The sequence below is a fragment of the Diceros bicornis genome, chromosome 23 (assembly GCF_020826845.1).
Source record: "Diceros bicornis minor isolate mBicDic1 chromosome 23, mDicBic1.mat.cur, whole genome shotgun sequence".
Taxonomy (NCBI): Eukaryota; Metazoa; Chordata; class Mammalia; order Perissodactyla; family Rhinocerotidae; genus Diceros; species Diceros bicornis.
Genome location: NC_080762.1, coordinates 42207597 through 42225263, shown reverse-complemented (window position 1 = coordinate 42225263; position 17667 = coordinate 42207597). Strand labels below are relative to the sequence as shown.

At 38.4% G+C, this 17667-nt stretch overlaps 1 long non-coding RNA gene across 2 annotated transcripts in view; it reads left to right on the top strand.

Annotated features, from left to right (window-relative positions):
* The window catches only part of LOC131420524 (uncharacterized), a 102800-nt gene that overhangs the window by 62565 nt on the left and 22568 nt on the right, over window positions 1–17667 (top strand). For both annotated transcript variants that reach the window (XR_009223558.1, XR_009223557.1), the window contains one exon: window positions 8687–8774. This is a non-coding gene — a long non-coding RNA (uncharacterized LOC131420524). The remainder of the gene's footprint in view (window positions 1–8686; window positions 8775–17667) is intronic.

The following is a 17667-nucleotide window of genomic DNA, read 5'->3' as shown; positions in this document are numbered from 1 at the left end:
GAAGAGTCAGCCAGCGAGGCACAGGGACATGGAAATGGACAAGTTTGAGAGCGCCCTCCTGGAGTGAGCCAGTAAGCAGAGGAGGTGGGGGAAGAGACAGGTGAGGACAGAGCCAGGGGAGGTAGGAGGGGGAGTGAATCTCCAAGAAGACAGCAAAAAGAAATGATGGTTGTGCTTTCTGAAAGAAAACCATGCTTGGAAACCAGGAAAGCTGAAGAGGTTGAGGGGGCTGGTGTATGGTTAGGATCCCTCTCAAGGAGGAGGGTTTTGTTGATAAGGCCTGTAGACTGATGCAGTGGAACACGCAGCACAGGCCCTTCTCCAGGATGGTCCCATCTGTTTTTAGGAGGAATTTTCCTTAAGGCAAATGGATCCTTGATTTGGCCTCCAACACTGGCATTTTTAAGTCACATCAACTTTTTTGTTTTCATTCCATTTAACCCAGAAAGGAAGTTAATAGTAATTTTCTTAGGCATACTACTACTGGGTCTGAAGAGAATTAACATTTTAAATAATCTTTGGGAAATACGTGAATAAACAGGAAGTTTTAGAAAAGCATAGTATTATAGGCCAAATTATAGTCTAGCTTCTGACACTGTGTCTACTAAAATTACAAATGTTAATTTATAAGGAAGATTTTATTTCAGAAGCAATTAGAAAATTTGGTCCTAAGCTTATTTAACTCCTACCTCTTCATCCCCAGAATAGAATTAGTCATATTTGAAATTAGTAACTGAAAATTTAATCCTAACCCTGCATCTGGCCCTTCGCTTCATAGGATTACACTCCAGTTTTAGAGAGAGGAATGTATGCACTGAGCCTGATCTCATTTTACACACTGTTTGGTAAGCTTTCTTTATCTGAAATAAAAGACCAAAGTAGTCCTTGGGCAGTGTTAATTAAAAACCAGACTGAGGCACCATGCCTGTCTTTGCAGGGTGAGGAAACACACAAAGTTTCTTTGGAGGCTGGTTTCTTTTAGTGAGTTAAGTCCAGGGCCATGTTTCTATCTGTAACTATGTTGTTTAAGGAGAAAAAAGCCTTTGAATTCTGCAGATGAGCCCCAGGCCAGGAGTAAAGAAATGGTATTGTCTTCTGTGCTCTCTGGACCCCAAGTAGCAGTCTTTTTAGATGAAGGGCTCAACTTTTTGTAAGATGACCATGATGGATACAGTACTCCTCCTCATTTGCTAAAAGGAACTTCCAAGTGATGGACTGAGCAGGAGCCTATAGAGCCATACAGCTGCTGCTGCTGGAGATTGATGGCAGCTCTGCAAGTTGTTCAAGCACATGTGGGAATAGTTCTTAGCAAACACAAGTGCTGATTAAGCATCATCTCCTCCAATAAAAAGGATGGGTGTATTTAGGAGGTGATGGAGGGGAAGAAGCAGAAAGTTCCTATTAGAATGAAGTCGTTAATCTCTACTTAAATGATCCTGTCTGGATTCACCACTGACTTTTGATATGAGAAGAGTCAATTATGTCCGTAGTCCACTGCTTCTTGTTCTTCAGTGGTGGAGTTAGTGCTAGAGTTAGTTTGCTGGTAGAATTAGTAGTAGAGTTTGTATATTCATGCATCCCGAGTTGGTCATAAATAGACATCTTATAATCATCTAATTAATTGAACTATATCACTTTTTAATTTCATTTCCTTGAAGAGGAAGGAGAGTTGCTGAAGATGTAGGGAAAACTGATGCAACTCAGTAAAGAGAATCTCTTTATTGACTGTGATGAGATTCTTGTTTGGCAATGGCTATAACCTAGTCATTCTTTCCCAAGGCTCTTTTGGCAAAGATGACAATGCCAAAACATTTGTATTTACTGTGTAACAATTGCCACCATTTATTGAGCACTTAATTTGCACCAGACACTGTACTAAGCACTTTACGTGTATGTAATCCTCACAGCAACCTGAAGGCATTGTATTGTATACCCATCACGGTACGAGATGAGAAAACTTATGAGTTTTATGGATCAGAAAACTGAGTCTTAAAGACATGTAACTTTTCTGAGGTTAAACAACTTGTAAGTGGCAGAGTTAAAACTCAAACCCTGATTTGTTTGGGACCAGAGACCATGCTCCAAACACCTGTGCTAGTCAGTGTACCATAGAACAAAGGTTTGAGCTTTTCAATTGAAATATGCCATATAAAATAAGAAAGATTACACTTCCCAATGTAACAAGTTGTTCCTCATTGTCCTTCATCTACAAATTAAAATATTTCCCATCACCTAGTGGGTTTTTGGCATGACAGCTCCACTTATGCTCCCTTGTGGTCTCTAAATTCTGTCTCCCATATACTCTAGTAAAGCAAACATATCCTGGGTCCCTTAAGTTTCTTTTCTTTTATTCTTTCTACTCTGGCCTCCCTTCATTTTCCCACATCAAACTAAAGACTAAATGAGAGGATAGATGTGAAAGTATTTTGAAAAGTTAGAAGGAAATAAAACAAAGTATTATGATTATGTCTGAAACAGCCTTCTACATCTGCTCGGTGAAACTACCCCTCTCTTTCCAATTGAGACACTCAGCAAAATTGTTTCTGGAAATTCCAGAAGGCAGAAAGGCTATGCATCAGGTACATGAGCTGCCAAGTCAGTCAAAAGTGTCAAATCAGTTTATGTGTGTAAATACTATTCCTTAAACCTAATGAAGGCCTGTTTCCAGGGAAAAGTCATGAAGAAATTTTGGAGGAGAGTAAGCGTTGTGTTGCCTGAAAGCTGTTCCATGACCAAGAGGTTAAATAGCCTTCTTTTGCCAAGAAAACTGAGTAGACTGAATATGACAGCGTGTAGACTGGTTAAAATGGGGTGAATGAGGAAATAAAAAAGTAACAAAAAAGAGAAAAAAGGGTCAAGAACTCTGTTTCAAGAAGAAACAACACACAATTTTTAAAGAAAAATTGATTGCTAAAACCAAGGCTTTCTCTTAGTTTGTATACATGATACCACAACCAATTGGGGAATAATACAGGAGTTATAAATCAGTGGAGATTAACTAAATGCTTATAGTGACTGGCTGTGAAATCTCAAATTGGATGAAATTTTTGATGTATCTTTTAAAAATTTTATGACCACATGTGTGCTTTGTAAGCCATACCAAGTGAATCACCATCTACATGTTCTCAGATTTCTACAATGGCCCCTAATCATAACCTTGTTATTATTTATGGGGCTTAAAATTTGGTTTTATCCACATGATGATTTATAGACTGCACAGCATCAAAAGTATTTAGTGACTGTTCATGGCACCAGTGTCTCCTCCAGAAGATTCTCCCTCTCCTTGCTCTGGAAATGCTCTCTAGTCCTCTGTTCTGCCCTACATTTCAGCTGGTGGAGACCAAGAAGCCACTGAATACGTCTTGGCCACTGACGTATTCCAAATGGCAATAAGATCACAACAAAGCAACCTATTTTTATAAATCTCTATTTACTTGTAATGAACTTGCTTTAAAAACAGTTTACAGAAGCCTCTCAAATAAACTAATTATTGAGAATGAAGAAATGAAACATATTGTTTTGTAAATGTAGGTCTTGCCCCTCAGCAAAATTTGAAACATGTGTTATTGACTCTCTTATTCACCCATCTCATGTTTTTGCATCTCCTTGCTATTTCCTGACACCTCAGCTTTCCAGATCCTTGTGTTGGGTGTAGAAGAACCTTACCCAGGCATACATACTGTCTTTGTCTTCGTCTTTGCTGGCTGCGATATAATGATTAGATCTATCATAATCAAATCCGATAATTTAATTTATATGAACTATGTTGAATAACGTAGTGTTTTACTTCTTTAAGAATATTTAAATTTTTAAAGAGAAAGGCTGAAACAATAAATGCTTAACAAAGGAATGAATCTAAATGGAATGGCCAGTAGAAGTGCCTTTGCTTAAATGAATTATAAATAAAATTTTCACTCCAAAATTCATCTTTGGGTTGGGACTACCCACAGAGACTCTGAAGATAGAGATGTTGAAAGCAATTGTTTTAGATACACTAACGTTCTGGGAAAATATTTTTTGAGAAAAGATACTGATCTAGCGATGACTAACTACATAGAACTGGGAAGTATGTGACTGTGTTAGCCCAGGTTTCCTAGGACCCAGAGCATCTGAGGTGGAAGTGCTAATGCTTTATTGGGGAGGGAGGTGCAATACCAAGGCAGCAAGAGTGAGGGGGCAAGGGAAATGAGGCAGAGAAGGAGGTGGTGCATTACTGAGCTTCAGGAGAAACACAGCTTCGTACTACTGTGTCTCTAACGGGGCCTCACGGAACAATACAGCTCAGGACAGTCTGAGTGGAAGGAAGGGTGTGGAATCTATCTGTTGAGCCTTCCTATCTCCTGCTTTCACTGGTTCAAGTCTATTCCAGAAGGATTAACTCTGCCGCATTTCTGGCTTGTGTTACCAGGGAGGCTGAGATAGGTGGTTAGGCTCTCCCTTCAGTGAGAGGCTGAGGCCATCCTGCAAGTGGAGGGAGGAAGAGAGGTCATGTTACGCTCAGTGAATCTGGGGATCCTGTAGGTAATCCCAGGGAGTGGCTCTTCATGCTGACAGCCATAGATAGAAATGGTGGTGATGGTGAGAGAAGAACAAAACCACAGAAACTGTCCCAAACAGTATGAAGATTACCAAAAAAGAGAGAAGATGGCCGTGTTAAACTTAAGTTGAATAGTCATGGAGCACATTTTCAGGGGAGGTATGCTGGTGCTGAATGTCCAGAAGAGAGGAGAGGAGAGTTTCAGGAACCCAGAGATGCTGCTTCCTTGTGGTTCCAGTAGCGACAATGACATACACTGTGACTAGATTCTAAGGCCCTTGAGGACAGGATCGTGTCCTTTTCAATTATGTCATTCTAGGCACCTAGCATATGCCCTAGGCAAGCTAATAAGCATTTATTGAATTAGGAATTAGATGCTTTAAGTTGAACCAAGTTCATCTCTTTGTTTACAAATAAGTTTTGCTTTGGTAAATGAGCTTAAGGCTTGTGTGTGTGAGGACCAGGGCTATGTATGTACGTGATTTTCCTCAGGGCAGAGAAGAAGACTGTATTGCTTGGGAATTATATAGCATAAGAGTTAGAGTCAAACCAATTTGGGTTGAATCCTGGCTCTGTCATGTGCAATGTGACTGTGGGCAAGTTAATTAATATCTCAAAGCCTCACTTTTCCCCATTGGTATAATGTGTATAACAATCGTACTTATCTGTGGGATTGTTGGTACAAGACTGAGGGGGATACACTAAATGGGCAATTACTATTAGTTATTATTACCATCGCTCTTCATGCTGTGAGTACTTACAAAAGGCAGATTAAACCTGGTCTGACAAAGAATTTCTTTCAAATTTATCTCATGTCAATATTTACATACCTCTTTATAGAAGGCAAAAAGCATTTGGTTGGTAAGTCCTATACAGTTATTTTGAAGGTTGTTTCACGTTTCAGTGCTATGTAAAATAAGAAATTCAAATGAATTAGGTAGTTTCTTTTTAGATGATAACTATGCTGCATGTATGGCTCATTCAAGTTAAATTGAAAGGAAACTTAAGGGGCTTTAGTGTCTCATGCTATGAATGTGAACATAATTTGAATCGAAACTTTCTATTTTCTACCTTCCCTGTTATTACTGTCCTCCATTAACAAACAGAAAAATACTGTCCATAAGTAATTACTGCTTAATCATGTCCTGGATGGATTTTGTAGTCATCTATTTGATATACATGGTAAAAGTTACTTTTTTTACTAGTGGCAGTGTTTGCTATAATTTAACAAATAAAAACGTCACACAACAATCATTTCCAATCAAAGCAGATGTGCCAGCCTCTACACAATTGTTTGAATATTGTTAAAAACTCAGAGCCAACCAACATCTACGTGAGGGAGAAAAGTAAGCAAATTATTAATTTGCTCTGCTGTCCACTGTTAGTTACTCTTGAATAAATTTATTTATTTTTATTTAATTAAGATTTGTGCCCTTATCAGAAATGTAACCACAAAGAAAATACTTCCTGGATCTAGCTTCTTACTACAAAGTAGAAATCTCATGAAAGCAAAAATTTGAGTGGAGGGAAAAGAAAAAAAAAAAAGAGAAAGAAAACATGGCAATTTAAATTTATTGGAGGATTTATAATCAAGACATAAGCTCTTAAATCAATGGACACTTAGTTTTGGAAATAAAATTATAAATAGAATTATAATTCACAGATGTGTCCATGAGGTAGGGGGTTCAAACACCAGCTCTGGCACTTACCAGCTATGTGAACTGGGGCTAGTTAACAAAGTTTTTGAATTAAAATAATATTAATAAAAAATGGAAACTCTAATAACCACTTTACATGCTGTTCTGGGGTTTTGAATAATGAACAAAATATGTGTGAAACATCTGTCAGACAATAGGAATTTAATAAGTATAAGCTATTATGTTCTTACCTGCAGTGAATATTGTCATCATGCAAACCACCTCATCTATGAGAAACCCCTGCCCTCATTGTGTTTATTCGCTGAGACAGACTGCATACATTTGATCAGACATAGAGTTCATTATTAATTGCATTTTGATTGAGGGGAGCATGGAAAGATCTAGATAATCCCTCATCCTGACACTTTCATCTATTATCCTAAATATCCCCTGGGGACTTGTTTCTGATGTAAATTTCTAGGAAAAAAGTAGTATTAAGAGAAATCTTATTCAGACTATTGAACCCCATACATAGCCAGAGAAATTAATGTAAAAAGATTACACAACTGGGACTTTCTTTCTGTTGATTAGTAATTTGTACTTTGCAGTAAGGTGAAGGAAAAGTGATCTAGTTTGAGGCCTCAACTCTGGGGATTTAGTAGCAGAGGAAAACTCTCAGCTCCATTATGTTGCTGACTTTCTGAAATTAAGAAATAAAGAAGTTATGGGGTTTGAAATACATAGCAGAGATTGCATTATAATAGCCTGGTAAATAACTAAGAAAAGTTTATTAACCCATTTATTAAAAAAATGACTTCCCTCCACCATATATACTACACTGGTGATAAAAATGAACAAAATCAGTGTCCATTTTTATTCCCTTGTATAAATTCTTTCTCACCTTGGATGAAAAGGTGAGTGGTTATTTCTACTGCTGTCTTACAAGGTAGTTATTTTATGTTTTCCAGGCTTTTGGAATTCCAATCACCACAGATTTTTATTAGGCCGCAACTTTATAGTAAAAAACACCCCAACTATCTATTGGCTGTTACCTATTTACTTGAAAATGAATTCATTTAATACTAGGAAAGATATACTTCATATTTCTCAGCTTTCTACTTGTGTATACAAATTCTGTTAGAGCTGAAACTCTTCAGTATTCACTGACCTGTTGAAGAAGGGAAAGTGAATCAGCCAACATAGATTATTAACTGGAGCAAAGGGACCATCCCCTCCCACCCCTGTGTGACAACTGGGGACTATAGTGGAATCACTTGAGTTTTTTCAAACATGCTCCAACTCCTCAGGTATTCTGATACACCCACCCCCTTCCTGGCAGGTGACGTTGGTGATGGGTTTCCTCTACCCTTTGGAAATCACACTCTAATAATGGTGTGAGCAGGTCACATCTCTCTTGTTTGGGGGTGGAAAGTTTTTGAAAATCTCTGGTCCTGATGGAATTTTATAAAGTCTTAGGATATTTGCTTGGGAAGCATATAGAGAAAGCCTCTGTTGCTTGGAAAATAAACAAAAAAATAACCCTCAATCCAATAAAAAGCAAAATACTCTTCAAGTCAATACATTTCTTCCTTAATAACTTAGAGAGTAAGGGCTTGAGATCAAATTATCTGAGGTCTTTTTACATCAGGCTGGCTAATGTTTTCAAGGTAAGTTTTGGAGGCATGAGTATGTTCTGGGAAGGGTTTTTGACTTTCTATTTTCCAGACCGGTGTGCTAGAGAACAATGCTTTTGCAAGACATACTGGGAAAGATGAAAGGGAAAAGTTTGGATGGGTTTCATGGCCACATTAATTGGGAAATCCCGTATCATAATCCAAAGGTTGAGGGGTCTTACAATCATAAGATCCATCATACTCAACAATCAAATGAGAATGCATGTTGCTCTCTTCCTTAGCTTACCTTGTAAGCCAATTCTGACTATTCAAAATATGGGGAGGGGAGGAAGGGATATTTGAATCACTTCTGTTGACTTTGTAGCAAGCAACCAAAATTGTTAGCAAAGATCTTGGAAATTTTAACGATTCTAAATGTGATGCACATACTCTTTTGATCTAGCCTTCTATCTTTCTACCACAAATGAATATGTTGAAGGGCATTACAAGAGCATGCAGTAAACTTTCTTAATTAAAAGTTTAATTAATCAAAAAAGGAGGCTACTTTACCTTTTGATGTTTTACTACTTCCCTGTGTGAATTGCTTTTGGCAGCTCAGAGACAACTTTAAAAACCTAAGTGCTGTAAAGTAATCCTTGCATTTCCAGGCATGATTTAATCAGGGCAAGATTTGAAAACCTATGGCTCTGTGATTAGAAGCCCCTACCTTTGTCCTAGATCAGAATTTGGTTTTCCAAGGCCTTCCACGACCAGCTGACAATGACAGAGCAAAGAGCAAACAACTTGTGCATGAAACAGAGGGCTCAGTGATACCATTCTTAGGGACTCTGTGGCTGCTTATTCACTGAATCCTGCTTACTTGCTTGTTTCCATTGCAGACTGTTAACCTACACACCTTCACTGTTGGAACCGAGGCTTCAAGGATGTACCAGAAACTATATGATATTAATTATCATATAGTGTGAGGTAAAAAAAAATCCCCTTCCATAACATTTTAAAAGTAACACCTACTTTCTAGTTATAACATAAATAAAAGTGTACTGTCCTAAGTGCTTTATACGTATAACTTATTTATTCTTTACTCTATGGCATAAGGACTGTTATTTTAACCACTTTAAATATGAAAAAATGCAATCAGAGATCATGCAGCTAGTAAAGGAGGCAGTACTGAATCTGGCCAGCTGGCTCCAGAAACCATGCTCTTAACATCTGTGAATGACTGCCTCCCATACCTGTTGAAATAGATGAGTCAAGATGTGAAAAGTTGAATGAGCTCAGATAGCTATTGGAGATAGCAGAATAGATGTCAAAAGGCAGTGTATGATTAATTACCAAATAAATTATATAGGCCATACATGTTACTGGAGTATAAAAAGAGAAGGAATTAGATTAGGTTAGGGATGCATTGTCAGGTCATGCTTCCTTGAGGGTGACTGGAGAGAAGAGTGTGGTTTTAGTTCAGGCTTGAAGGAAAGGTGATGTTTGCAACATCAGAGAGCATGGTGTCTTGGGAATTAAGTGGGTCCTGGTCAGTTACCTACAATTGGGCAGGCTAGGCCAGGAGAGAGGGTTCTAGGCCTGGAATTAGAATTCTTTCCTAGAGTAGGACAGGAATCAGGGAGCTGACTCAGGTGTAGGTGCTGAAATGCTCTTCAATCTGACAACCATGGAGCTGTTTTCAAGGGGAAAAATTATTATTGTCAGTTGACTTTGAAAGAATACTGATGTAGTAGCAAGGTGTCTCAACATATAGATGAGACATGGCCATGGGGAGATCCAGGCAGAACTGGTAACAGAACTCCATATCCTGAGAGGTGAGGGAGGCGTGTGGGGGTGTGGAGGCTGGAGAGTCTCTAGGAGGACAGACACTTGGAACAGGAAAAAAACAAAAGCCCCATTATAAGAGCTGGGCATAGGAGTTAGGGATTGTGTTTAGAAATGAGTTGGGGACCTAGGTTTTAAAGAGTGGATGGGCATTGTTCTGTTTGGAGAAGCAGCAAGGAAGTCTTGAAGGTGCGCTCCAAAATATGGGGGAAAGGGTAAAGTGGGGTGAAATTACTTCTGCCTTCAGTCATAAGCAGGCCAGGGAACAGGGAGTATAACTGAATGTGAGGGTGGGAACTAATTTGCTCCAGTTGTGCGGTAGAAGTGATGAGGAGGTAATGGATTAGAAAATGCTTGACAGAGAGGAAGTGGTAAAGTATTACAGGTTGGAAGGACAGTGTGAACAGAATCGTGAAGACGTATGCAGAAAAGTTAGGAAACCACTATGATTGGAAAGGAGAGTCTGTACAGGTCAACAGCAGGAAACAGGATTAAAAAGTAACATTGAAGTCAGATTATCAAGAACTTTGATTTCCAGGCTAAAGCGATTGCCTTTCATCTTGTTGGCAATTGAAAGACTTTGAACACTTTTGAGCAGAGTGGTTGATATCATCAAAGCAATTGAGCGGAAGTATAATTTAACAACAGTGTGCAGGGTATGTTGGCAAAGGACGGAGCAGGAGATCAGTGAGGAGGATTCCACAATAGCTTAGGATAAAGCAGTAAGGACCTGAAATAGGTTGGTGGCAGTGGGGCTTGGAATTGAGGGAAAAGATGCAAGAGACATTGCAAAATGAGACCTGATAGGACTGGGCAACTGCTGGGACAGGTGACTGAAGCAAAGGGTAGAGTCAAAGAAGGTGCCACAGCCTGGGTGATTCAAAATTTTTAAGAGGAAATGTGCAAGTCAAAAATGGGACACAGTCTTGGAAAAGAAAGGTTTGGTTTTCCCAATGTTTAATCTGAAACAACAGGGAGATAGTCAAGAGGATATGTCTAATAGACCACTGGAAACAAGGTACCAGATCTGGGGAGAGAAGTAAGTGCTGGAGATCCATATTTGTAAATCTTCCACCTAAAGATACTATTTGAGATCATGAAAGTCAATGAGCTATCTGAGGGGGGCAGCTAGAACATAATAGGGAATACAAGGCCACAGTAACAAAGAGGGAAGAGAATTTCATGAGACAAATGGGTAAGTAGTCAAAAATTTCAAATGCTGAGAGAAGTCAAGGAGAATAAGAACAAAACACAGGACCATTGATAACAGTTAGATGGTCATTAATTAAATTTAAGAATTATTTTTAGCATAATGATTAGTGTATGAACTAAGTATGAACTAAAAAATGTACATGCAACTACGTACATTTTTTTTTGTGAGTTGAAAAGCTAATATGTAGTAGCCATCTTCTCAGAAATGTAGTTCAGATATGGCTGAACAATGTTTGCATATAGGTCTTAGATATTATTTGTCTGGTGTTTGGGAAACCTTTTTCGTTTCCCACTTAGTCCCCTAAGTTGATTGAGTAGTGAGTCTTTTAAATATATTTATATTCTCTGCCTGCTCCATCCTTTATTTCCATGTCCTTTGGTGCAACAAAGTGGAAATATTTTATCTCAGTTACTATAGGTCAGGGTTTATCGATCTTGGCACTATTGACATTTTGGGCTGGGTAATTCTTTGTTGTGGGGGGCTGGCCTGTGATTGCAGGATATTTAGCAGCATCCCTGGCCTCTACCCGCTAGATGCCAGTAGCACCCTGCGACCCCCACCAATCCGGTTGTGACAATCAAAAATGTCTTCAGACGTTGATGAGTATCTCCTGAGGAGCAAAATCATCCCTTGTTGAGAACTACTGCTGTCAAGGAAATCTGTGATTTTGGTCTTCCAGGACTTAGTTGCTCTTCTGCCATTCTGGTAACTACGCTCCAATTTTCCTTGGGGAAACAACTTCAAGACAAGAACCCTGGCCTTTCTAGTTATATGAGCCATTAAAATATATTTTGTTTGTTTGCTTAAGTCATATTTTCTCTTACTCCCAACAGAAAACCCTATAACTGATACTAAAATGAGTTCCAGAATTTGGGGTTACAAATGAACGATCCTACAGTGTGGAATGGGCTGTTTTAGAGTTGGTGGTAGAGAGTGAAGACCCTTCCATCACACTCTTAAAAAGTCACTCTTTTAAATATTATCTCAGGTGGTGGAAATGGAAAGCTATGTTATGCGATAGTGAAGCAGATGATTAAAGTGTCATCTTTGGTATCTTGGTGCTCAGATCATGCGCTTACTGAGGCTGGGGAATTAGTTAAGGGACTTGGTAGCAAAGTGGCAGGATGCTGGATCTTATGGACTGTATTTTGAAGCCTCAATAATATCCTACCAAAAAGAGACAAATTCAGGTAGGAGCTGTCCTGTCTGAAGGTGGAGAGGTAAGAACATTTGTCTTGCTAAGACAGACATTTTTTTGCCCACGGTCCAGCATTCAAGATGGTTTAAGAGTCTAGTTTTACAGGTTTGGACAATCCTAATCCTAATCTCCAAATTAAAGATATTCACAGAAAGTCAGGATGGTGTGTTCAGGCAGGAAGGTGGGAAACCATAGGAAGTGAGATTGAGGCCTGGGAAATCAGACTTTCCCCAGGCCTCTTCAGGTAACTTCTGCTATACCTTCCTGCCCAAAAAAGAGGCCAGTTTTCCCCATGAGAACTGATAGGCAGTTTAGGGCACAGGGCAATTAGCACCCTGGTGACAAATTGCTCCAAGGCAGAAAGCCAAGATGGGTGTCATTAGATCTAGCCCAGACAGGGTGGGCTGAGCACCTGGGCCTGCTGCTAAAGGACAGAACTCCCAGGCTGGGTTCTAGATTTGAAAACTATGACCCAACCAGATCCATGGGACTTGAATACTAAGTCATTGAATTGACTGGGAATCAAAAAACCAAAAAGCTACCAAGTATTTAAGGGAACTATAATGCCAGAGAAATACCAAGTCTGGCACACTGGCTCAACATCAGTTACATAAAACCCCCAAACCTCCACCAACAAGTTATTTAAAGGAAATATTCTAAACCAATATTTATTCAGTCAACAAATATTTAATGGTGCCAAGGGTTAGGCACCGTGCTCTAGTGATCATATAATTTTAAATGAAACAGATGGTCCTCCTCCCCATACCCAGAGCTGAAATTCCCTTGGAGAGAGCCAGATAATAAACAAGTAAGCAAATAAATGAATAGATGAAGTTAGAGTATGTTAGTTGCTATGACAAAAAAGAGAGCGAGAGCTGTAATAGAGATCGACCAAGAAAGCAGGATGGAAATATGCAAGTTTGGAAACTCTCCCTTTTCTTCTATAAAATATTAACAGGCTATTTTGGCTATTCTACTAAAAAGCACTGAAGTGGTAAATTAGCTTTGGCTTTGACACTGTACTTACCTCTTTGAAAGGTCCAGATCTTTATTATTCATCAATTTCCAGTGCAAAGGTAGGCAGTTGCAGGTGGACTTAATCACCTGCAGTGATTTGAGCAGATTTGTCGAAGGCCATCTTCCTTGTGCAGAGATGGTAACCTGAAATGCAGACTGGATGGCATATTACAACCACCTAATGAATCTGCTCCCTCCCAATTGGGATCTCGGGCGCATTTACTCATCTTCAACCAGTGTAATTAAAGATGAAAAGTATAACAGTGATGTATACTTCTCTGGGGAGGGAGTTGTTTTAATTGTAGACCCATCAGTGGAAAATGAACCATGCTGGAGAAAGAGCAGGATTAATTACACACCTGTTGGTGGTATCAAGCGAAGCTGTTGCATTCTGCTGTAATAGGGGAACTACCTAGAAAAACCCTGCGATTTGGCAAAGCTCAAAATATCATCTCATTAGAGCTTATAATTTCTGCCTTTTAAGTCCCTGAATCATCAAGTTTTAGGTGAAAGGACCTTGAGGTTGTTTAGTCTAATTCACATGATATACAGATGGGAAAACTAAAGTTCAGAGTAGTCAACTGACCTGTCCAAATTTGCACAAATAATTTGAGAAGCATTTATTAAGCTTCTTTGCCAACTGCTCATGTCTTCTAAATGCTATCTGTTTATATTTGAAAGTGGATGGTAGAGGCCAGAACCTCTATTCAGAACCTCAGAAAAGGTGTTAAAATTAAAACCAGACAGGTTTCATTTTCAGACGGCTTTTCTCAAAACGTGAGGTACAGACCATTAGTCAGAGGGAAATGACTATGGTCCTAGATCCTTTAACATCTACGGAGCTATAACCAGCTCTTCTAAATTCCTGAAGGATATAAAGGATATAAAAGAGAGAGAACTCTCTGTGAAAAATCATATTTTAAAATGTCATCTCAGAATTCTACCTCAAATTCGTATTTAATTTTTTTTTCCTGGTGACTGTTCTGAAGTGTGTGATCCTGAAAATCTTCTCCTACCACTTTGCTTAATGCTAGACTGCATGTGGGTCTGAGTGGTTGGCCCCATGCCTCATTTTCCCTGGGCTGCCTCCTGGGATCTGCTTGGCTTTTTTAAGGCAAGTTCTATCAAAAGCAAGCAGTACGTCTAGGCAAAACAGAGCAAGAGAACACTAAGATGAAAGACAAAAGGTGCATGTGTTCCCACACACACACGTATGCAAGAGAGAGAGGTGGGGGAGGGAGAGAGATTCATTTATCAACTCAACAACTTTTTACTGAGATCCTATTGTGATGGCTTCTAGGGATGGAGATATAAACCAAAGAGATATGACTACTCTCTTCAGGGAATTTACGGTTTTGAAGAAGTTTGAGCACACTTTTGGCACTATTAATATCTCAGGCTAGATAATTCTTTGTTGTGGGGACTGTCCTGGGTATTGTAGGATATTTTGTAGGATTCCTGGCTTCTACCCACTAGATGCCAGTAGCACACCCCCATTTGTGGCAATCAGAGATGTTTCCAGATGTTGCCAAATGTCTTCTGGATAGTCCCCAGTGGAGAACCACTGAGCTAGAGAATAAGCAAATGTTCACAATTAATTACATAATCACAATGGTATGTAATTCTTTGTGGTTATATTTTCTGGTTGGTTACTTTAGAAAATCAGTACAGAAGAGAAATACTATTTGTTGGGGGTAAACTTTTTATTGAAATAGAAGATACATGCATGAAAGTGCATGAATCTTAAGTGTACAGCTTGAAGAGTTTTTACAAAGTGAACATACCATGTAAATCCCCAGATAAAGAAATAAAATATGAGCAGTTCTCTAGAAGCCTCTCTCCTGCCTCATCCCAGTCACTATCATAACTTCCACCACCATAGTATGTACTCTTTTATGATGGACTTCTTCTGTTATTCTATCTTTTATGAGAGTCCTTCATATTGTCCATGTGGAACAATTTGGTTTTTTTCTCATTGCAGTTTAATTTCCTATTTATCTATTCTACTTTGGTGGACATTTGGGTTGTCCCAGTTTTGGGCCGTTAACGATAATGTTATTCTGAGTGATGTCATTCAGATGGTGGAATAGGAGTTGTCTACCATCTTACCTTTAAAGAACACTAATTTTGACAATCACCTATGGACAAGAGTAGTACCTTTGTGGAAGTCTGGGAGTCCAATGGAGGCATACCAGCACACTATTGGAGCAAAAATATCCAAGACTTAGCCACATTGAAGAGGGTAAGAGAAATAGTTTCACTTTACCTGCATCACCTCTCCTCCAAAGTGGCACAGCCCAGTGCCAAGAGAGGTCTTCTTGGCCTGTGATTTTTCCCACGAGGGAAAGTGAGAGCATGAGAACGAGTGTCTAATTTCCCCAGCTGTACAGGAAGCTGCCAAACAGGCCCACTTCTTTCTTGCCGCATCCAGAATACTGTGGTGAGCTGTGTGACTGAGGGGCAGAAAGCGGCTGGGAGAAGAGCAGCGAGGGCTCAGAACATATCAAAGGGAGAAAGCTTATTTAGAGAAACAAGAGTTACTAATACAATTTTATATGTCAATTATATTTCAATAAAGCTGGAAAAAAAAGAAATAATGACTGAAAACTTCCTAAATCTGAGGAGAGATTTGGACATCCAAGCTTATGAAGCTCATAGGTCCCTAAACAAATTTAACCCAAAGAGATCTTCTCCAAGACACATTGTAATAAAACTGTCTACAATCAAAGACAAAGAGAGAATTTTAAAAACAGCAAGGGGAAAAATAATTTCTCATATACAAAGAAATCTTCATAAGGCTATCAACAATTTCTCAGCAGAAACCTTGCAGGCCAGGAGAGAGTGAAATGATACAGTCAAAGTGCTGAATGAAAAAAACTGCCGGCCAAGAATACTTTACCTGGCAAAGCTGTCCTTCCGAGATGAAGGAGAGATAAACACTTCAGACAAACAAAACTGAGAGAGTTCATCACCACTATCCCTGCCTTACAAGAAATGCTAAAGTGAGTTCTTCAAGCTGAAGTAAAAGGACACTAATTAGTAACATGAAAACATATGAAAATATGAAACACGCTGGAAAAGGTAGGTATATAGTCCAATTCAGAATACTCTAATACTGTAAAACGGTGGTGTGTTAATCAATTAACTCTAGTATAAAGGTTAAAGAACAAAAGTGATAAAAATAACTATAGATAGAATAATTTGTTAATGTAAATGGACATACAACATAAAAAGATGTAAATTGTGACGTCAAAAGCATAATAGTTGGGAGGGGAATAAAAGGGTAGAGTTTTGTATGTGGTTGAAGTTATCAGTGTAAAATAGACTACTATAACCATAAAATGTTTTATGTAAGCCTCATGGTAACCACAAAGCAAAAACCTATAGTAGATACACAAAAGATAAAGAGAAGAGAATCAAAATATACCATTATGGAAAATCATCAATTCACAAAGGAAGACAGTAAGAGAGGAAGAAAGGAGAAAAGGAGTTACAAAACATCCAGAAAACAAATAATAAGATGGCATTAGTAAGTCCTTCCAAATCAATAATTACTTTAATGTAAATGGATTAAATTCTCCAATAAAAAGATATACAGTGGCCAAATGGATAAAAAAATAAGATCCAACTATATGCTGTCTACAAGAGACTCACTTCAGCTTTAAGAACACACATAGGCTTGAAGTGAAGGGATGGAAAAGATATTCTATGCAAATGAAAACCAGAAGAAAGCAGGAGTAGCTATATTTATATCAGGAAAAAATAGACTTTAGGTCAAAAGCTGTAACAAGAGACCAAAAAAGTCATTATATAATAATAAAGGGGTCAACTCATCAAAAGGATGTAACAATTATAAATACATATGCACCCAACATTGGAACACCTAAATATATTAAGCAAATAATAACAGATCTGAAGGGAGAACTAGACACCATAGAATAATAATAAAGAACTTCAATACTCAACTTTCCACAATGGATAGATAATCCAGACAGAAAATCAGTAAGGAAACATTAGACTTGAACTATACTCTAGGCCAAATGGACCTAACAGACATATACAGAACATTCTATCCAACAGCACTAGAATACACATTCTTCTCAAGCACACATGGAACATTCTCCAGGATAGCTTATATGATAGTCACAAAATAAGTCTTAATAAATTTGAGAAGATTGAAATCATACCAAGTATCTTTTCTGACCACATGATATGAAACTAGAAATCAATAACAGGAGGAAAACTAGAAAATTCACACATATGTGGAAATTAAACAACACACTCCTAACTACCAATGGGTAAGAGAAGAAATCAAAGGGAAATAAAAAAGTATCTTGAAACAAACAAGAGGACACAAACTATACAAAATATTATGGGATGCAGTAAAAGCAGTTCTAAGAGCAAAGTTTATAATTAAAAATGCCTACATTAAGAAAAAAAAGATTTCAAATAAGTAACCTAACTTTACATCTCGATGAACTAGATAAAGAAGAACAAACTAAGCCCAACGTTAGCAGAAGAAAGGAAATAAAGATCAGAGCAGAAATAAATGAAACAGAGACCAGAAAAACAATAGAAAAGATCAGTGAAACTAAGAGCAGGTTTTT